At 41.6% G+C, this 22,220-nt stretch overlaps 1 protein-coding gene and 1 long non-coding RNA gene across 6 annotated transcripts in view; both read right to left on the bottom strand.

Annotated features, from left to right (window-relative positions):
* Positions 1 to 22,220, bottom strand: part of LOC137617241 (glutamate-gated chloride channel-like) — a 959,538-nt gene that overhangs the window by 213,313 nt on the left and 724,005 nt on the right. The window lies entirely within an intron of this gene.
* LOC137617245 (uncharacterized) overlaps positions 1 to 22,220 on the bottom strand; it is a 109,882-nt gene that overhangs the window by 988 nt on the left and 86,674 nt on the right. Inside the window, exons 4-6 of the long non-coding RNA XR_011039593.1 lie at positions 22,203 to 22,220; positions 15,101 to 15,242; positions 14,608 to 14,760 (exon numbers count right to left, since the gene is read on the bottom strand). The exon at positions 22,203 to 22,220 is cut by the window's right edge and continues 38 nt beyond it. This is a non-coding gene — a long non-coding RNA (uncharacterized lncRNA). The remainder of the gene's footprint in view (positions 1 to 14,607; positions 14,761 to 15,100; positions 15,243 to 22,202) is intronic.

Consider the following 22,220-nt stretch of genomic DNA (forward strand, 5'->3'; position numbering starts at 1 on the left):
AGACTATCCAGATCACTAAGCCAATAATGTTATACAATCTTCTACAAAATAAGAATGCTAACAGAAAAACCACAAGTAAAAAAGTATAGTTTGTAAGAACATATAAAAAAGAAAAAAACCATGCATGGGATTAATATAACTAGTTTTTTTTAATTCTTGAGCATCGACAGAAGAATATGCACCATAAATACTAACGTACATCATAACTGAAAAGGGTAACCGCCAATGAAAAATATTCAGAGTATAAGTCCATCAGTCAAAGAGTGTAATAGACCAAAGTTTTAATCAATTCCATCCATTAACTATGAAAACCTGTTGAGCGAGTCTTATATATTCTGTCAGGATTTTGTGATAATAAGAGCTCCCACTACAATTATAAGGATATGATGAAATAGTTGCTATGTCCATTTTTGTCAATAATAAAAATTGCAAAAGCATTAAATAGAGTACAGTATTTATAGCACTTGGTTTATAACTTTTTAACCCAAAATGCATCACCACAAGCATGACATTCTACGTCTGTTGAGCACATTCAGGGGTGGTGCTCAATATTTTATACTTAGCAGTGGAAATACTACTTAGATGTATCTTCTTTGCTGTTATTTTACAAGAGTATTTCTATGTACTTGAGTTGCTACTTTAAAAGACGGTTTCTGATGAAATCCAAGTGTACCTTTTTCTCTTTAATACAGTCTTTCATATTACCTGTACAAATATGCATACTTCAATATAAAATTCTAGTATCTGGCCTTTGGATTACATCAGATTTATAAAATTTAGGCTAACCACTACAAATTTAAAACAATGTGTATTTTTCCTAGCTATACAAACCCGAGTCGTTTAAATGGCTTACGACTAATGTCAATTTAATACGACCCGACAAAAGGATAAAATGGGACCAGTTATTACTTTAATAGAATCCTGGCAACTCCACAGCTGGGCAGCATTGCATGCTGCTGTAATGCAAGCTCCACTCTATCCAAGTCAAAAGACTTGTGGGGTGGTTGAGCGGGACCTTTGCTTAAATGACTTGGGTTTGTATAGCTACAAAAAATAAATTATGTTTACATTTTGTAGTTTAATTCCTATGTGGATACAAATTTCCGACTCATTTAAATGGGCGTCTTCCTTAGGAGAGAGGAAGTCTCCGTTAAGAGGGATCACTTGCTCTAGGATAACCACACTAAAACCAGGCTTTATGCAAAAGTCAAAGGCAAGTCTGTGACAAGTCCAACTACCTCGTGAAGCTATATGAAAATTAGGCATCAAAATATTAATAAATGATTATATACAGTACACAATCATAATCAATAATTTTGTTATTCTCACCTGCATTAGGGTGCGATCCTGCAAATACTCCAGGACCCAGCTTGTGAGTAAATTTTCAGACTATCCACATTTCATAGCCTTATAATGCAGAAAATAAAAGATGCCATGATAAAGGATAGGCATCATGTAAGCTAAATTATTTGCAGAGCCACAACAATAGGACCAAAAGTAAAATTATCCAAGGATTTTTTAGTATAATCTTTCAGGTACTGACTTGTGAAAGTATTCTGCCTTCTCCAGACACCTGCACTAAGAACTTGGGCTACCGTGTGGTTCTTCCAGAACACCAAGGTTGTAGCAAGACCACTGGTTGATTGATTTGAGGTTTTCTGACATACTGACATCTAAGGTCACTGACACCAGTTTGGAAAGTAAGGATATAAACTATACGAGAAGTAATGAACAATTAAAATATTTTACGAGCAGTTACAACACTAAAACAGATCTTTCATATAAAAACTATAAAAGGACTTGTGTCAGCCTGTTCAACATAAAAATATCTGCTGCAAGTTTGAACTTCTGGAGTTCTACCGATTCATCTACCTGATTAGGAAGATCATTCCACAACTTGGACATAGCTGGAATAAAACTTCTAGAATTATGTGCAGTATTGAACCTTATGATGGAGAAGACATTGCTATTAGAATTAACTGCATACCTAGTATTACAAACAGGATGGTACTGTCCGGATAGATTTAAATGTAAAGGACTGTTAGAATTATGAAAAATCTTATGCTAAAGGCATAACAAACTAATTGAATGATTGTGCCAGAGATTAATATCTAGATCAGAAATAAGAAATTTAATAGACAGTAAGTTCCTGTCTAACAAATTGAGATGAAAAGCAGCAACTGAAGACCAGACAAAAGAACAATACTCGAAACAAGGTAGAATGAAAGAATTAAAATACTTCAAAATGAATTGGTCACCGAAAATCTTATAAGACCTCAAACAGCCAATTTTTTGTGCAATTCAGAAAACACAGAAGTAATGTGTTTCTCAAAAGTAAACTTTCTGTCGAGAATCACACCTAAAAATTTAAAAGATTCATACCGAGTTAAAGAAACGGTATCGGTGCCGAGATACGGATGTTGAGGAGCCACCGTCCTTGACCTACTTACAATCATTTGTTTGAGTTTTGTTAGGATTTAGCATCATGACCCATAATTTGCACCATGTACCATTTTTAACTAGATCTCTATTAGGGGATTCAGCAACCCCAGATCTACATTCAGATGTAATCGGTGCAAAGAGAGTGGCATAATCTGCTTATGCATTGAGCTTGTTTTCTAGGCCAAACCACATGTCATGTGTATATAGTATGAAAAGCAATGGGCCAAGAACACTACCCTAAGGTATACCAGATATCACATTCCTATATCCATTATGGTGCCCGTCAACAACTCAGCCATCTATTAATTAAAAATTCAATAATGATTGAGAAAAGACCCACCCACTCCCAACTGTTTGAATTTGAAAACAAGGTCCTCATGATTAACACGGTCAAAGGCAGCACTAAAATTAAGGCCTATCATACAAACTTCCTGGCAACAATCAAGGGATTTCTGTACAACATTGGAGATTGTAAGAAGGACATCACATGCTCCAAGGCCTTTACGAAAATCAAATTGCAAACTAGGAAACACGATTACCTTTAGTAAAACTATTTAAAGGTTTAGCCATAAAACGTTCAAAGACTTAAAAGATAATATGGGAGTTATGGAAATTTGGCACTAATCAGTTGGACTTGAGCTACCACAAACATTTACCAATTCTCCAGCAAGTGCTAAAAGCTCCTCTTCTTGCTAACTTATGCAAAATAACATAACTTTCAAGCTAAGAAATCTTCTGTCTTTATAAAGAAACAGAAAAAATACCATTTAGGTCTACATCTCAATATGCTTCAAGGTCCATCAAGAGCTTTAATTTCACGAGATTGAAAAGCTAAACTGGTTAGTTTAGCCTCCGTAAAACCGGAGTGAGGAAGATAAAGTTTCTCATTACTCTACTTACTGTCAAGCAGCCAAAAATGTTGCCTTTTCCTTTGGACAGTGAGTGAGAGCCATCTGGTATAAGTAAGGGAAGAACTGGCTGCATCTACACCATAAAACGGATTTTGAAGCAAAGCAAAAAAATCTATTTTTGGGCGAGATAGCCATGTCATCCTAATGGAAGGTTCCTTTAGGCAGCTTTCTAAGGGCTATTTAGCTATAGTGATACTCCCAGAGAATTGACCATAGGTCTCCAGAATTCTAACTCCTGGCGCGAGTATCCTTAAGATAATTCTTCGGGATATCGCATAATATCAGGGGACGTATTTCTTGATACGACACATGGCAATCTTCACCCCGAATAAAGTTTTCGCTCTGAAGGGGAAGAGTGGCGAAAATGAAGGGGAGCCGTCATCAAGGTTACCCGGTGCATCCCCTTCCCCTACTACTACAGAGCCACTCATGGCAACTCATTCCTTGTTGCAACTGATAATAGATGGCTACAGATGAGTAGTTTTGGGTGGGGATTTGTTACATATGTATACTCTTTTCTAGAAAAGGAGGGCGAGTCCATCAGGACGACATGGCTATCTCGCCCAAAAATAGATATTTCGCTTTGCTTCAAAATCCGTTTTTTGGGCTCAGCCATGTCGTCCTGATGGAAGTTTACCAGAGAATTACTTGAAAGTACTACATCTGTGGGTTTGTATAAGTGCCTTTACCTTAAATCAGCTTTTACATGGTCACCCAGACCACATAAATATATGACGCTACTGTTATTCGTCATATCCGCCAAGTTTGGAACTAACTTAGGGCTTCCTGCCCCCTGCAGGGAAACTGGCAACACTTGACTATAGAAGCGACAAGGTTTGTATACGTAAGAACAAAGTGGAATTAACTTACCACAAGCATGTTCACATACAGAAGAAACTTCAAAGTGTTTTATATTAGGAAAATAAGTAAAAGACTCTGGCTAGTTTTATTCAGCTACTTGGGGGGCGAATAAGACGCAAATACATTTTTAGTATTTATATGTATAGACCAAAATAATTACAACGAATGTATTAAAATAGAATCATTTACTACATTACCAACTTTTTTAAAGTACATATATATTTATCACCTGTAAGGGAAGAAATATATGTAAATCAGGCCACTCATAAATATTGCAAAATTATTAAAATAATTTCACTTTTAGATGTTGGATATGTTCAAACACTGCGTACGAATGTACGCACGGCACTGGTGCTATTGGTTAGATTCTACACTTATAAAGAACAGTCCAAGGGGCACCAGGGTGACCCTTAATAAAAGGTATTACACTTAAAGGTGTTAACACCTTTTCTCCCATTCTCTGTAAAGTCCCAATCAGTTCAGTGTTCATCGCAGCACTAGACGACAGGTTTTATAACACTACCTGCCGCCACCACAGGTTTAATTTCATGCACTTGCTTCGCATAATGTTTATAAAAGACTCTAGAGGATTTCCAACCTGTATATGAGCGGAGTCTATCAAAGTCCATATGCTGAAAGAAGTTCAGCGAGGAAGAAATTTTCCTCAGATTATGACCTGCGGGTGTACGGTCAGGATCCGCTCTGCGAATAAAGTAGGTGAGCTTCGCCCTCAGTTGTTTTAGGGATAAGTTTGATCCTGAGGTTCGCCTATGAAGAGCTGTCCTCCCTTGAAGTCTGAAGTTCTTCGAAGATAGACCTTTAGACACTCTGCTGGACATAAAGAGACATCTTCCTTCAAAGGGCAGGTTCTCCAAGGACCCCACCTTTTGGTGGATGGCTTGTTTTTGGCAAGAAATGTAGGATCTGGAAAAAGATTCAGTTCTCCCTCTTCTGTGAACTGAATATGGCCCTCGTCTCTTGACAGGGCTACTATTTCACTAACTCTAGCCCCTGAGGCTATAGCGAACAAAAATATCACTTTCTGTGTTAGATTCTTTAGGGAGCAATCTTCATTGTTCAAGTTCGAAGCATAGTGCAAGACTTTGTCCAGAGACCATGAAATGGGCTTCGGAGGGGCTGCTGGTTCAAGTCTAGCGCATGCCTTCGGAATCTTGTTGAAGATTTCGTTCGACAGGTCCACCTGGAAGGCGTATAGAAGAGGTCTAGTCAAAGCTGACTTACACGTAGTTATCGTGGTGGAAGCCAAGCCTTGTTCGTGAAGGCGGATGAAGAAGGACAGGCAGAAGTCTATCGAGATTTCTGTCAGATTTTTTGGCTTTAACAAAAGAGACCCACTTCTTCCAAGACGATTCATATTGTCTTCTGGTTGATTTTGACTTTTATTCTTTAATAAAGTCGATGCTGTCTTTCGAGATCCCAAACCTTTTCTTGACTGCTAAGGCGAGAAAATCATGAGATGAAGGTTTTGGGTCCTCAGTGATAAAGCGTAGACAGTCTACTTCTGAACCAGTTGGGACAGAAATGGGTTCAGTAGAGGAAACAGCCTCAGCCTCAGTTCTATCACTAGAGGGAACCAATTGATCTTGGGCCACTTGGGGGCCACCACTGCTACTGTCCCCTTGAAGGATCTCAGCTTGTTGAGGACCTAAAGCAGGAGATTTGTTGGCGGGAACAGATAGATATGACTCCATCTGTTTCAATCGAGGGACATGGCGTCCATCGCTTCTGCCTGAGGGTCCTTGTAAGGGGCTACGTATCGAGGTAGTTTCTTGTTGCTCGTTGCGAAGAGGTCGATCTGCAGTCCTGGGACTTTTTCCAAGATGAAGGAGAATGAGTCTGCGTCTAGGGACCATTCTGACTCTATCGGCTTTCGCCTGGATAGAGCGTTCGCCGTCACAATGCGGAACCCTTGTAGGTGAACTGCCGATAAATTCTTTCTTGCCAAGCGAAAGATGGCCAACATCATGTGGTTGATGTAGGGTGATCTTGAGCCTTGTCGGTTCAGACATCTCACTATCACTTCGCTGTCCAAGACCAACTTGATGTGGGCTGATCTGTGAGGGGATAGCTTTTTCAACATCAGGAGGACTGCCATGGCCTCCAGAATGTTGATGTGAAAGGTCTTGACCAGGGATGACCAGGTCCCTTGAGCTTTCCTTTGATGGGAATGACCTCCCCATCCTTCTGTTGAGGCATCCGTGTGGATGACTACCGATGGTTGAGGTGGTTGTAAGGGAATAGACCTTGCTAGGCTCTTGACCTTTGACCACGGCCTCAGAAGCAATCGCAGTAAGGTCAGTGACAGTCTCTGTTGATCTCTTCGAGCATTTGATGCGTATCTTCTCCAGACTCCTGACGCATCTTTTAGCTGTGCTCTTAGCACTGGGTCTGTTACTGCTGCGAACTGGAGAGAGCCCAGTGCTCTTTCCTGTTGGCGCCTTGACAGAACCCGCGATCTCTATCCTCTTCTTTGGTGGAATGGAGAGGCGGTGTGACTGCAAGTTCCAATGGATTCCCAACCATTGAAACTCTTGAGCTGGAGAAAGGCGAGACTTCTTGTAGATGATCTTGAAGCCCAAATGTTCCAGGAACTGGATCACCTTTGTGGCTGCCAGCAGACAAGCAGTCTTGGGTGCTGCCCATACCAGCCAGTCATCCAGGTATGCAGCTACCTGAACGCCTTCCAAGCGTAGCTGTTGTACGACTGTGTCTGCAAGTTTCGTGAAATTCCCTGGGGCTATGTTTAGTCCAAAGGGCATGGCTCTGAAAAGACACTGTCTTCCGTAGCTTGAATCCTAGGTAGGAGGAGAGGGGGCGGCTGACTTTGCTTTCCTTATAACCTTTTTGTTCAAGAGTTCTAAGGTATATTTTTTCAATAAGGGGGTGGAGTGTTGGAAGAATTGAGGAAATGAAGGTGGAGATCCGTTCCATTTCCATCCTAGTCCATTCTTGATTAGGCTGTGGGCCCAGGGATCAAAGGTCCAACGATCCCAAAAGTGGAGAAGTCTTCCTCCTACCTGGAGCATCTCATTACTTGGATGATCCGGAGGGTTTGCCACCCTGATCACGTCCTCCTGTACCTCTTAAGGGGTATCTTGAGGAGCCTCGTCTAGATCCTCATCCTCTACCTTTTGGGCGAAAGGTAGTGGTGTGCCTCTAAAAACCTGGGTTAAAGGCTGGTGACTGGGCTATTAGCTGTTGAGGCACCATTTGGAAAGTGGTTTGAGGCTGAGCAACCATTTGGGGCACCTTGGTCATGGTTACCGTGGGATGTTGCACAGGTCGAGGAGGCAGTCTTGGCTTCTTGGTCTTCCTCTTAGGTTGGGGACCAGCATCTGGGGAAGATTTTCTCTTGGCAGAGATGCCCCACTTTTGGAGAAGGTTCCTTTTCTCCGTGGCGGCTTTGGCGATTACCTCTTGGACTACTTCCTTTGGGAAGAGGTCCTTGCCCCAGATACAGGAAGTAATCAACTTCCTGGGCTCGTGTTTGACCGTTGCATTGGCAAACACAAACTCTCTGCAGGCCCTCCTGGCCTTCACAAAAGCGTACAAGTCCTTGACCAGAGTAGCCATGTGCATCTTGGCTAGGACTGTATACATGTCTGGGGTGCTTGCAATGCTTACACACATCTCCATGTAGTTCTGGAGTGACAGAGAGGTGGCTAATCTCTCTTTTGTCCCCTGTTCTCTTCTCAGGAGAAAGTATGACAGCTTCGGGAGGTTCTCATTGAACTGCTGTCCTGCAATGTCCACGTCGAGCTTCGCTACCAAGAAGGTTAGGTGGACTTCGTTCCAATCCTTCTAGCCCGTGGGCAAGGCCAGACAATGGCCTACACTCCTCTTGTGTAGGACATGGTTTGCCTATATCAACTGCCTTAAGCACACTGTGGAGAGCTTTCGACGTGAAGGGGCAAGCTCTGGATGAAGGAGCAAGGAAAGTAGGGTGCTTCTTGCTCAACCCAGAAACTTTATAGTTAGTATAGCCTGCCTTCTTCAGGCTACTTGTCAAGAGTAGCCTGTGCCTTGTTGTGGTAAAAAACCATGACCTCCTTGGGTTCCGTCTCTTCCTTAGACGCCGGCTCACTCTTCACCCGGATGAAACAATACAGGTAAGCCGAAAGGTTTGGCCAGAATTGAATATCGTCAAGGAGGATGGTCCCCATCTTCTCCGAGATGTAGAGTTTCCCATTCATCATGGGCATGAACTCTGCATACCTCCCGGGATTTGTTTCGGAGCATGGTGGCAGGTCAGAACTTTGGGACGCTTGTAGGACCCACGAGAAGCAACTACGCGGCTTGCTTCCCCGAATTCCTTCCTCATGTCCACATTTTCTTTACGTAGCGTATTGACCAACTGCTGGATCTGGCCCATAATCGCTTGGCCCAGTGGGTCTGGTTGAGGGGTTGGAGCCGAAGAAGTTGACGGCACAGGCTGAAATGCCGACAGACAGAAGAGAGTCCTCCATTTCTGTCGACTAGAGATCTTCCTCCTCAGGTGGTTGGGCCATCTCTTCTTCGGGGTTTTCTTGAAGGAGACCCTTTTCGGTGTCCGAGGACACTTCCGACATCCTCTCCTGGTGGATGTCCATGCCTTGTAGAGCCTCGTTGATGTCGGCATCTAATGCAAGTTGTATGCAGGGAGGTCCGGGTCATGCCTGAGGCATGACTGCATCAGCTGTCGCCTTAGGGAACAGCAGGCTTCTGATCGTGTCGCTTGGTAGGTATGGTCCCGGAGAGTTCTTTTGGAACCCTCGTACCCACTTCCGAAGCGTTTCCCTCGCAGTATCCCTCAACTCTGTCGTCTTAGGATTGCCGAAACCCTCGGTCATCAAGGCCAAGCAGACGTTGCAATCCTTGGGATCCCAATATCTCAGGGTTTCAGTTGCGATGGAGCAGGGAGCATGAGACCTGCACATGTTGTGGCCACAAAAGTTCTTACTCTTGTGGTTACAGTACATCACCTCACACTTCACCTTGGCCTCCTCCTGTAAGGAAAGAAAAGGGTGAAATGAGTATGGGGTAATTTATCACACTGATAAATTAAATTCATGCATTAAAAATACTACTTACTATTATCATTATAGCTTATGATAGTAAGCTAGAAAGAAAATAGGAAAGACACATATCTGTGTCTCCTGTCCAGGCAATTGCTGTGACCTCCCTCAATATTAATATTTAAAATTTCCTCATTAGGGAAATCTAGGGTGGAAGAGCTCTAAAATATAGAGCTGAAGTTAGTGTATACTAGCACTAACCCTCCCACAATTGGAATACTAATATTGTAGGGTAAAGATATTATGTTCTGATGACCTATGGCTCTTCAGGATATTGAAGGAATACTTCACTTCAACAGTATACAGCGGTCTCAACAATGGACTGAAAGGATACACAGAATATGTTGGAAAACATACTACAGTACTGTATATTATATACTATAGTTTTCTAACTGCAGTATGTACTATACTGCAGAAATACTGGCTACTGTATAATCGTATACTGTAGTTCTGCCGGCATGCTACCGGCTAGCCTAGTACCTGATGGCACTAGCCGACAGAGAGAGAAAGCATGGAGAGAAGGGCTACCGTATTATTATAGTTTAGTACAATAACTAGGGTTGTAGGGACTACTGTCTCTACTGCCTTCTTCCAGAATGAGGATTCAAATGGAAGGGGGAGAATGTAAGAATTCTAGCTTCCATCCAGCCACAGTATCTATTGCTGGCTTCTCTGCCAGTTCCAGGGTTTGTGGATGGCAGTCCAAGAGAGGACTGAAAAATACTCAAAAGTTATAAGGGCCTCCCACTGGCAGCCGTCATGGCCGGCACAACCTTTCCCGGAGCCTTGCTTCCGTTAGGGGGAAGGTCAAACCGGCAATAAAGCCGTCTTTGTGGGAGCCCGGCCGGCATCGCAATCCGCCCAGTAGAATACTGGCCATAGATGTTGCGACAGCTAGGCCATCACTAAAGGACAAAAAGGGGAAGGGAAAGGGTCTTATATTTTGCGTCGAAAGAAGGCGGAACGTCTGCCTCCCACTATCAGCCACAAACATAGAAAGTTTCTATACCGGCGCCGTCTTAGGCGGCAGAGGAATAACGATTCCTCAGCCTAAGACCTTGCCGGATAGAAGACAAAGAGGGAAGACAGAAACACTATCCCAGTCAAGCCGAAGTACACTACTCTATGGCAAGACCAAGATAGGTTTGTCGCCTAATGGCAGCACTCAGAGGGAAAGAAGGGTTTATCCTTAAATCTCTAAAAGATACAAGTATCGAATTATGTTAGTAATTCTAGGAGATATGCTATCAACGAATGAATTGATAAAACGATACAAGAGGATAAACGGGGATAACGTTACTAAAGTATGCTAAAACGCATAAGGCTAGCTTAACTAGTCGGGATCTCTGTTACGCTACGTCACCGAGACCCTATCGTATACGATCAAAACATTTCACAGAAGAGGAAATATTACGTGCATGATCTGATCTTCACAAGTATAATTTGCCTAAATAGCTATAATTCATTAAAGCTAAATACCGGGGACGTCGTACTACTAACTAAATGAAGCATTTATGGCGTACAACAGCATCCAAAATGGCAGCCTCCGGTGATGGCTGTGCTCCACTAAACATCTAAATTATGCTAATTCAACTGTGAGAAGAGAGCTAAAAATTATACACAGGAAAGATTAAATACTCAACTTTCCAGAGGATGAAGATGCTGGAGAATGCATGGTAATAATCCAGGAATAGTAACATAACCCGAGAGCGAGCGGGAGATACGCCGTGCTTAATTGGCTACTATTAAAGGAATGAGTTGCCATGAGTGGCTCTGTAGTAGTACGGGAAGGGGATCCACCGGGTAACATTGATGACGGCTCCCCTTCATTTTCACCACTCTTCCCCCTCAGAGCGAAAACTCTATTCGGGGTGAAGATTGCCTTGAGTCCTATCAAGAAATAAGTCCCCTGATATTATGCGATAGCCCTAAGAATTTTCTTATTAAAGATCCTCGCGCCAGGAGTTAGAATTCTGGAGACCTATGGTCAATTCTCGGGGAGTATCGCTGTAGCTAAATATCCCTTAGAAAGCTGCCTAAAGGAACCTTCCATCAGGACGACATGGGCGAGCCCAAAAAGTGCAGATTTACGGGTAGCAAATACTTATGTTCCCAAGTTGTACCAGAAAGGGTTTCTTTTATGGTTAAATTATTATTGTATTCCTTTTCAGTTGAAACAAATTTTAAGCCGAGTAGAGTTATTCAAAGTCATCTATTTTTGGGAGAGATAGCCATGTCGTCCATGCACCTATTTGCGTAGTTTCTCGTGAGTGATGTCCCTGGCCTCAGCAGACGGGGGGGGGGCCTCGAAAGCCTCGTTGAGCAGGTCCTTGCAGACGGTGCAGACCTGCTGGTCCCAATAGTGGAGAGTTCCTTGGGAAACGGAACAGCTGGAGTGGGTTCGGCATGCCAGGTGGCCATAGAAGTCCGGGCACCGAACACTGCAGAAGGCACTCTCACACCGGATGTACTCCTCCTGTAAAGAAGAAAGGGGTACATGAATCTACATTAGTCTATATCATTGACTAAGTAATCTTAGAGTAGTTTTTAAAGTAATTTCAATTACAATATAAGATAGTAAGCTGGAAATGAGGCAGAAAAGACACGTACTTGTGCATCCCGCCCAGCCAATTGCCGTGACCTCGCACCATAACTAATTCTAGGGCCTTCATGAGAAGGCCCTAAGGAGGGGAAAGGGATATCCGAAATGGATAATAGCACAGCTTGTACTTCCTCCAGAGTATTAGCAATGGTGAGAGGGAGAGAGCCGAGTTCATTCAGCTTAAGGGAAAAGGAGAGTAGATTATCCCCAATTCAGGTAGGTCCCGGCAAGGAACTGCGCATGGATGCACAGAGTATGCTAGAAATATTTACTGTACAACTATACACCATAGTTTTCTGTCTAGGGTATGTACTATACTATAGCTATCTTATATAGCTATACAATAGACACTGCTGGCGCATTGCCGGCAGCGTAGAAGTGACAGTTCACCGATGTAATATGATTAGGTGGCGCCGGCATGATGGAAGCACGCCAGGCACCGGCGAATCTCCAATTGAGGGGGAACCCCTCCCAGCCATCAGTCTATGTGGCGGAGAAAGGGCGAACCTCAGGATGATGGCAGATCGCTGGCATGTCGGCGGTCCCCGGCAGTCGGCAGGCAACCGGCTTTAGGTACTACGACCCCGACTTCAATCTGTAAGACAGAGAGGATACCAGGTCTAAACTGACAGCTATATCCGGCAGAGTAGTGTGACAGTGGACCGGCACTGATTGAGATAGAGAGAAAGTATGGAGGAAGGAGGAGGGAAGGGCGGTAGCTCACTACCCTAACCTCGTCTTCCTCCGGAAGGAGGGTTCAAATGGAAGGGAGAGAATGGCAAGCTTCCATCCAGCCGCAACAGAGCCGGCAGTCGGCTAGAGTTGCAAGTGGCAGCCCAAGGGAGGACCGAGGAACACTAAGATAGTGAGGTCTTCCGCCAGCAGACCGACCTGTCGTATGCTATCCCTTAGTTCAACTAAATGCGGGAAGCCTAGCAGTTCGGACTAACCAACGAAAGGACCGGGCCAACCCCACAACCCGCCAGCATTCGGTCGAGTTGTAGGACGGTGGACAGGGGTGTGATGGCTAGGCCATCACCAAAGGACAGAGGGGGAGGAGAGAGGGTCCTGAGAAGGAGTGTAGGGGAAGGCGTGAGCCCTCACCGGCACTCCAGGGGGGGGGGGTTCTGTTTCGGTACCGGCACTAACCTAGGTGTAGGAAGAATTTGTTCTCCAGCCTAGTGTAGGTTAGTACAGAGAAGGAGCGGCATGGATGTGCCGTCCTAAACTATAAAGAAACAGAATCCCATGGCCTGCCTAACCTAGGCTAGGGGAACATATCCCATAGTCTGGGGAAGGCAGGTGTAGGACAAGTCGCTAGGCCACAGGGAGGAAGGGTCGTAACCCTACCAGGTGTGGTCTAGGGGGAAGGGCAGAGAGCCCCCCCCCCCCCCCCCCCCCCCCCGACCAGCGGAACCAAAAGGAGAGTTCATTTGCCTAATGGGGTAGCTGGGGGCAAACGACTGGTACTCTGAGGTTCTGTCCCAAACTCAAAGCTCATGAACTATGGCTATGGGTGGGGAAAGAACATTCTAGCCTAACCTCACTTGAATACGATTCAAGGTAAGGAGGGCTAGGATGTAGCCTAAGCTACCTCAGAGGAAGGAGAGATTACCTTGCTATGAAGGTAACCGGGGAGGTGAGAAAGTATACTAAAGCCCCAGGCGTTAGGTTAGGGGCGAGGGAGTCTACTACCAAGATCATAGAAACCCCTTGTATACTTCCTGGAAGGAGGAAAAACATGTGCAATCACTGAATCTTATATGTATAAATGCCTAACATCTTCATTTCATAATTTAACACTAGGAACACTTATTATATCATGCATGGAAGTAAACTAAAACGCCTAGGCTATTGAGAGAATTCAGCTACCTACACTTGCCGAAAACAAATACTAACGGCATACTATAACTAATTCCTAGCAATGAAGACTAAATAACTAATACTGACATTAGTTATAAAACCAGGAAGGTTGTTCTGGCTAACTAAATAAAGCATGCAATGCGAACAACAGCGTCAGCGTCATGACCCCTCCGGTAAAGGCAGCAGCTCCCCCACTAAACACTGTATTTCAAGATAAATTGGCGTTACTTTAAGGCCAGAGCTGATTTATACAATACAAGAATATGGTACTCAACTTTCCAGAAGAAGGAGAGGCTGAAGATTGCGACATGACGAAACTAATAGCGAATAACTGGGAAAAGACACCTGGTCAAAGACGCTACGAGTGAAGGAATGAGGAAGGCGCACACCGGTGACGTCAACCAAGATGGCGGCCAAACACGACGGCGGTTATGACGTCACCGAGTACCGTAACAGTAACGAAGGAGGAGAACTTGGTGAAGTCACCGAGTACCGTAACAGTAACGAAGGAGGAGAACTTAGTAACAGCTCCTCCCATAACTTGCCACATTTCCTCCTCGAAGCGTAAACGCTACGTGGGGTGCAGATAGCTATGTGGCGTGTCAAGCATACGTCCTGTTATTATACGATATCCTAAAAGGGAAATCTTATGGGTACTAGCGCCAGAAGTTAGAATTCTGTGAAACCTTTAGTTTAATTCTCTGGGAATAGGCTATCTACTGTAGTCAAATATACCCTAAGGAAGCTACTGAAGGAACCTTCCATCAGGACGACATGGCATGAGCCCAAAAATAATATTTTAAAATCTATGATAAATTCTAATAGAAATCATGCAATAAGTAACAATAATTACTATGAGATTGGAAAGTGTGTAGCTGGGTAGATGATACGCAAAGAGGTCTATCTTATCAGCAGTTGGATGGAGTCCAGCTTGTTCTGTCTGGGGAATATTTCCTAAAAGCTTTCTCAAAGTTGGTAGGTCTTCAGACTTCATAGTAACATAACCCTGCAAATAAATAAAATCAACTTTATGCACCGTCAAGAGTACCATAGATAAAAAAAAAAAGTAAATTAGCCTTATGTCAAACAAATTTTCCCACTGTTTTCAACATAGTCCCTCCAACTTCAAAACTGCAAAGGGTTTAACATATAAGGCAATTTCCTCAAAAACCTTACAGACAGCAATATAAGAAAATAGCTCAAATCACCCACAATTTTCAGAAAAGTAACCTTCACCTTTGTGCATTTGAAACCTTACTTTAGACAATTTAAACCAATTTTGATACCAACAATCAAATTCAAAAGTCCAAGAAAACTTGGCAATAATAGAATTCTAATTCACTCACATGTTCCCTCTGTGTTCCATAGCGTCCTGCGCGTCCTGCTATTTGTAAAGCAGCTGAAACACTGATAGTTTCCATTTCCTTTTCTCCTTTATCACTTCTTGTAGGCTTGATTAGAGAGTAGAAAACAATGCGGCGAATACTCCTGAAGGAGAAATTCAGTTGTAATTGAACAACTTCATAATGATGTACTGCACAAGAAAGGGCCCTTTGAAAACACATTATGATAATGCAAGTATTTGGCTCCATGATTCCATACTAACAAAAATATTTTATTATTACTTTATTATTATTAATATTACTAGCTAAGCTACAACCCTAGTTGGAAAAGCAAGATGCTATAAGCCCAAGGGCTCCAACAGGGAAAAATAGCCCAGTGAGGTAAGGAAATGAGATAATTACACGATATAAGTAATGAAAAATTAAAATAAAATATTTTAAAAACATTAACAACATTAAAACATATTTGATATATAAACTATAAAAGGACTTATGTGAGCCTGTTCCACATAAATTTGCTGCGAGCTTTAACTTCTGAAGTTCTACTCATTCAACTACCCGATTAGGAAGATCATTCCACAACTTGGTCACATCTGGAATAATGATGATTATAATATTAACCTAACTAAAATGTGGAAAAATCCACAAAGACTATATTTTCGTTATGTGAACGTCATACTAAAGTATTTTAAAAACCAGTGGCTCAGGAAGTGATTTTTCTGGGGCATAAAATTTTTGATAAAAATTACAACACTTCCACTTTACCTAAAAAAAAAAACCATTAAATCCAATGTAGTAGGTTGGCCAGGGCACCAGCCACCCATCGAGATACTACCGCTAAAGAGTTATGGGTCCTTTGATTGGCCAGACAGTAATACATTGGATTGCTCGCTCTGGTTACGGCTTATTTTGTCTTAGCCTACACATATACCAAATAATCTGGCATATTCTTTCCACTTTCTCCTCTATTCTCATACACCAGACAGCACTGAGATTACCAAACAATTATTCTTAAGTGGTTAACTACTGCAATGTAATTGCACAGTTGTTACTATCCTCTTGATGAGGGTAGAAGAGACTCTTTAGCTATGGTAAGCAGCTCTTCTAGGAGAAAGACACTACAAAATCAAACCATTGTTCTCTAGTCTTGAATAATGCCATAGCCTCTGTACCATGGTCTTCCACTGTCTTGGATTAGAATTCTCTTGTAATTTATTTCCTTGTTTCATTTCCTCAGTGGGCTATTTTTCCTTGTTGAAGCCCTTGAGTTTCTAGCATCTTGCTTTTCCAATTGGGGTTATAGCTTAGCTTTTAATAACAATAACACTCCAAATTTGAATAGGTTTGGTAATGAATACCCTCCAAGCAAACTGTTGACTATTTCTTTAAATTAAACTGATTTAATGGTACATTTCCATCACTTTCCAAATGCCTAAATATGCATCACCTACATTTCTGCACAGTCCAGAGGAGTAAACATCGACTGTCGGCACACTTGGGATTCAAGACCAAGTTTCTAAGACCTTATCTGCTTTTCCTTGGGAAAATCCTTTACTAAGCAACAAGCAAAATAGAATCCAACCTAAAAAGCTCCTTGGACACTTGGGCAATCCTCCTCCTAAATACTTAGGGAGCCATAAAGTTTAGTGAATTTGTATATATTTTGCTAACATACATACCAGATTAACTTCCTGGACTTATGATGAACTTGGATGTGGAAATAAATATCTGTTAAAATCGAGAACATCCAATCCTCTTTTCCGATGGAAAATATTACTGAAAACTTTGTCAGATATGAGATTTTTCAGTCTTGATAAGTCACCTTCTTCAGGAACTCCTGAAGCTGTCTGAAAAGTCCGGGACTTTTATAGAATTGTTGATGCAAATTTGTAGAGATGGGAAATTTCTATAATAGAATCAGTATTAAGGAAAGGGAAGTGATACTCTTTCCTTACTACAAACAATTCCCAAGAACTTCAGGTACACTTTTCCTGATGTTCTTGAACCGAGATAATATTCCTTCTACCGGGGCATTATGTAATTGATGGTCATCAGCTAGTTCTATTCCAGTAGGACAATATATCACAGACCTCATAGAATCATAAGTTGTCTTATTAGATATTCAATCAATCACTTCATCCATCTTATCAAATTCTAGAATGGGGTCACAGACTAGAGCAGATATTGAGCTACTTCTGATCATCAGACAGCCTTAAAAAAAACGGGAATTTTTCTATATTTTCGACAAACTTATATAAATTTCACGACTTTGATGGTATAATAAAAAAATGGTGCACTTTTTCCCTAATAAAAATACAAGGACTGTCCTTGAGGAGAGGGTGGGGCAGTGGAAGCTTCATTCATGGTCTACTTCTCTGGGTTGGGGCTCCTACATAGGAAACCCCGAAGAGAGGATATGTAGTTACAATATTTCTTTGGTTAAACATTGAAACCTCACACTTAGTTGATTTAAGCCCTTTGACCTGAAGGGAAGTATCCAAATAATAAACATTATTATTATAATTGTTTATGGATGACTATTTAGGGGTTCATTTAGCTCAGATTGTTACCCCTAGAGTTGAAACAAAATAAAAGCCTTTCTAGAATTCCTCTTGTAGTATATCCCATGGCTAAAACTGCTTCATTTCCGAGGGACTGGTAAAAACAAAGCAGGTGCTCTGAGAAATCAAACAAAGCAGGTGCTCTGAGAAATCAAACAAAGCAGGTGCTCTGAGAAATCAAACAAAGCAGGTGCTCTGAGAAATCAAACAAAGCAGGTGCTCTGAGAAATCAAACAAAGCAGGTGCTCTGAGAAATATACACTGACTTCCACAAAGCAATTGTGAGGTTAATAATTAGAGAGATCATGATCCCACTTCTTATCATAAAATTCCTTAATTATTCCATCCAAACTGCAACTTCCAGTTTCATAAGAATAAATGCTCACAAGAACATCAGCCGGGCAAGCACAACACCCCACTGTGGTGGCCAACCACAGCAGTACCCTCCCCAGTAAACAGCTTAAACTCACGGTCCCGAGCTGGGATCGATCTGCCGCCATGGGAATGCTAGGCAAACACGTTACCACTGCACTAGCCAAGAGGACTTTTTGGTAATAAACAGTACAAGGCTACTGCCACACATTCTCATGTGAAAAAATTGTGTAAAAAGAGATGAAAACTGTCTGGGAGAAGAGTGACGAGGAAAGAGGCGATAAAAAGGTAATCTCTGCTTAATGTAGGAGCACATCAAAGGATAGTGCAGGTGATGCATATCTCTCTCTCTCTCTCTCTCTCTCTCTCTCTCTCTCTCTCTCGGAGCTAAAGGGAGCTGGGAAATAAGACATTAAACTCCATCTTATTATTATTATTATTATTATTATTATTATTATTATTATTAGCTAAGCTACAACCCTAGATGGTAAAGCAAGATGCTATAAGCCCAAGGGCTCCAACAAGGAAAAAATAGCTCAGTGAGGAAAGGAAACAAGGATATACATAAACGATATGAGAAATAATTAACAATTAATAAAATATTCTAAAACCAGTAGCAACATCACACTAGACATTTCATATATAAACTATAAAAAGACTTATTAGAAATGTTTTGATACTCACGCGAGTAACTATCAAACCAAGATATACTATACTCTCATTATTTTATCTTATGTCACAATTTCCTATCACATCTTTCCTTAACTTTCTAAAATATCATACTAGTGAATACTCTGCACTTTAACTAACTGGCAATTCACTTTCAAATGCCATCGATGAAAACGAATCTTACGATTTTCCTACCTCGTGTACCACCCGTGTGTCACATGAGCGTACATAAAACATTTCCTTTTTTTTGTATATATTATCCTTTGTATCTTCGCTGAGAGAAGGAAGTTGATTGTTAATGTGGGTAAGAGTAAGGTTATGAGATGTATGAGAAGGGAGGGTGGTGCGAGGTTGAATGTCATATTGAATGGAGAGTTACTTGAGGAGTTGGAATAGTTTGAGTACTTGGGGTCTGTTGTTGCAGCAAATGGTGGAGTGGAAGCAGATGTACGTCAGAGAGTGAATGAAGGATGCAAACTGTTGGGAGCAGTGAAGGGAGTGGTAAAGAACAGAGGGTTGGACATAAATGGAAAAAGAGTTCTATATGAGAAAGTGATTGTACCAACTGTGATGTATGGATCGTAGTTGCGGGGAATGAAAGTGACGGAGAGACGGAAATTGAATGTGTTTGAGGTGAAATGTCTAAGGTGTATGGCTGGTTATCTCGAGTAGATAGGTTTAGGAACGAAGTAGTGAGGGTGAGAACGGGTGTAATAAATGAGTTAGCAGCTAGAGTGGATATGAATGTGTTGAGGTGGTTTGGCCATGTTGAGAGAATGGAAATGGCTGTCTGCTAAAGAAGGTGATGAATGCAAGAGTTGATGGAAGAAGTACAAGAGGAAGGCCAAGGTTTGGGTGGATGGATGGAGTGAAGGAAGCTCTGGGTGATTGGAGGATAGATGTGAGAGGCAAGAGAGCGTGCTAGAAATAGGAATGAATGGCGAGCGATTGTGACGCAGTTCCAGTAGGCTCTGCTGCTTCCTCCGGTGCCTTGGAAGACCGCGGAGGTAGGAGCAGAAGGGGATTCAGCGTTATGAAGCTTCATCTGTGGTGGATAACGGGGGAGGGGGGGCTGTGACACCCCTAGTAGTACCAGCCGAACTCGGTCAAGTCCCTTGTCAGGCTGGGAGGAACGTAGAGAGGAGAGGTCCCCTTTTCTGTTTCATTTGTTTGATGTTGGGTAACCCCCAAAATTGGGAGGGGAAGTGCCTTGGTATATGTATGTATGTATGTATGTATCTTCGCTCTCCCCTCGCACTGACAGCAACTTGTTTTAACCTGTCTGCCTACTTTATTGTTAACTGTTAACAGAACCGGTTGCCGGTTTGACATGAAATGGCATGTTTGTATTTTGTGACCTTCTTACCGGGACCTAGTGTGTATATATACTCAATGTGTCTGTAATAAAGTTAGTCAGTTGCATTCATCTCGCCTTTGACTCAAAACCTACTTTTGGCCCGTCACAGTGTGTGTGTGTGTGTAAAATACGTGCTACAATGCAACTAACCTTCCGAAAGGTAAGCAGCTCTTCTAGGAGAAGGACACTCCAAAATCAAACCATTGTTCTCTAGTCTTGGGTAGTGCCATAGCCTCGGTACCATGGTCATCCACTGTCTTGGGTTAGAGTTCTCTTGCTTGAGGGTACACTCGGGCACACTATTCTGTCTTATTTCTCTTCCTATTTTGTTAAAGTTTACATAAGATATTTATTTTGATGGTGTTCTTAAAATCTTATTTTTCCTTGTTCCCTTTCCTCACTGGGCTACTTTTCCCTGTTGGAGCCCTTGGGCTTATAGCATCTTGCTTTTCCAACTAGGGTTGTACCTTAGCTAATAATAATAATAATAAAAATAATAATAATAATAATAATAATGATGAGCTCCGCGCTTCTCTCCAGTGAATTATGAAATATAAGAAACCTATTTTTCAACTTTTAAATGTCTCAACCAAATATCCATTTGGTCACCGAGGAAAATGACAAACCCTTCTCAAGCAGCGACACTCCGAAATTATTGTCAAAAGACGCACAGAAGCCTGACGCATTAATGAACAAGATACTCGCACGTCAAGATGGCAGTAATTAGTCACAACGGATTGTTAGTCTCTCTCTCTCTCTCTCTCTCTCTCTCTCTCTCTCTCTCTCTCTCTCTCTCTCCAAACTGGTACTTCTATACCAGTTTACTTTCGGATGTCATTGGGTCCTAGTGGGACAACAACCCGTAGGACTCTCTCTCTCTCTCTCTCTCTCTCTCTCTCTCTCTCTCTCTCTCTCTCTAAACTGGTACTTCTATACCAGTTTACTTTCGGATGTCATCGGGTCCTGGTAGGACCACAACCCGTAGGACTCATCTTTTCCCAGAGTAGAACTGGTCTTAATTTTTTTTTTTTTTTTTTTCTGGAAACCCGTTAAGTAGGAACCTCCGTCATCAGTTTTTCTGTTTGCTCGATTTATCACTAATGCAAGACCTGGATTTATTTCTGTGTTGCAATATAAAACAGGAACGATCTTTTTACACCCTGGAATATCTGAAGTGGAAAAGGAGTACCTTCAGGATTTTAGGACCCATCGAGTTTATGTATCTATCCTTATCTTGATAAGATGTCTTAATATATCAGCAAATTCTTATCTAATTTTGCACGAATTTTCAGATTACACAAAATATATGTTGACAATATTAAGTAAAATCCTCTAAATTTAGCAGAAAATGGATAAAATTCTGAAATGAGGAAAAACCCGATTGTGGAAAATGGAATAAATTTTGAAATGAGGAAAAACCCGATTATGAAAAATGGATAAAATTCTGAAATGAGGAAAAACCCGATTGTGGAAAATGGAATAAATTTTGAAATGAGGAAAAACCCGATTATGAAAAATGGATAAAATTCTGAAATGAGGAAAAACCCGATTGTGGAAAATGGAATAAATTTTGAAATGAGGAAAAAACCCGATTATGAAAAATGGATAAAATTTTGAAATGAGGAAAAACCCGATTATGAAAAATGGATAAAATTCTGAAATGAGGAAAAACCTGATTGTGAAAAATGGATAAAATTCTGAAATGAGGAAAAAAACTCTGTGAAAAATGGACAAAAATTCTAAAATGAGGAAAAACCCGATTGTGAAAAATGGATAAAATTCTGAAATGAGGAAAAACCCGATTGTGAAAAATGGATAACATTCTGAAATGAGGAAAAACTCGATTGTGAAAAATAGATAAAATTATGAAAGGAGGAAAAAACTCGAATGTGAAAAAATGGATAATATTCTGAAATGAGGAAAAACCCGATTGTGAAAAATAGATAAAATTATGAAAGGAGGAAAAAACTCGAATGTGGAAAATGGATAAAATTATGAAAGAGGAAAAAACTCGAATGCGAGAAACATAAAATTGTGAAATGAGGAAAACTGTGAAAAATGGATATCATTCTAAAATGAGGAAAAACTCTTAGGGAACAGTTTTGGAAAAGGTAATTGCAGGGAAATACTTGTTCAGGATACCTACTTTACGCAGAGGATGATA

This window comes from Palaemon carinicauda, chromosome 23 (genome assembly GCF_036898095.1).
Source record: "Palaemon carinicauda isolate YSFRI2023 chromosome 23, ASM3689809v2, whole genome shotgun sequence".
Lineage (NCBI taxonomy): Eukaryota > Metazoa > Arthropoda > Malacostraca > Decapoda > Palaemonidae > Palaemon > Palaemon carinicauda.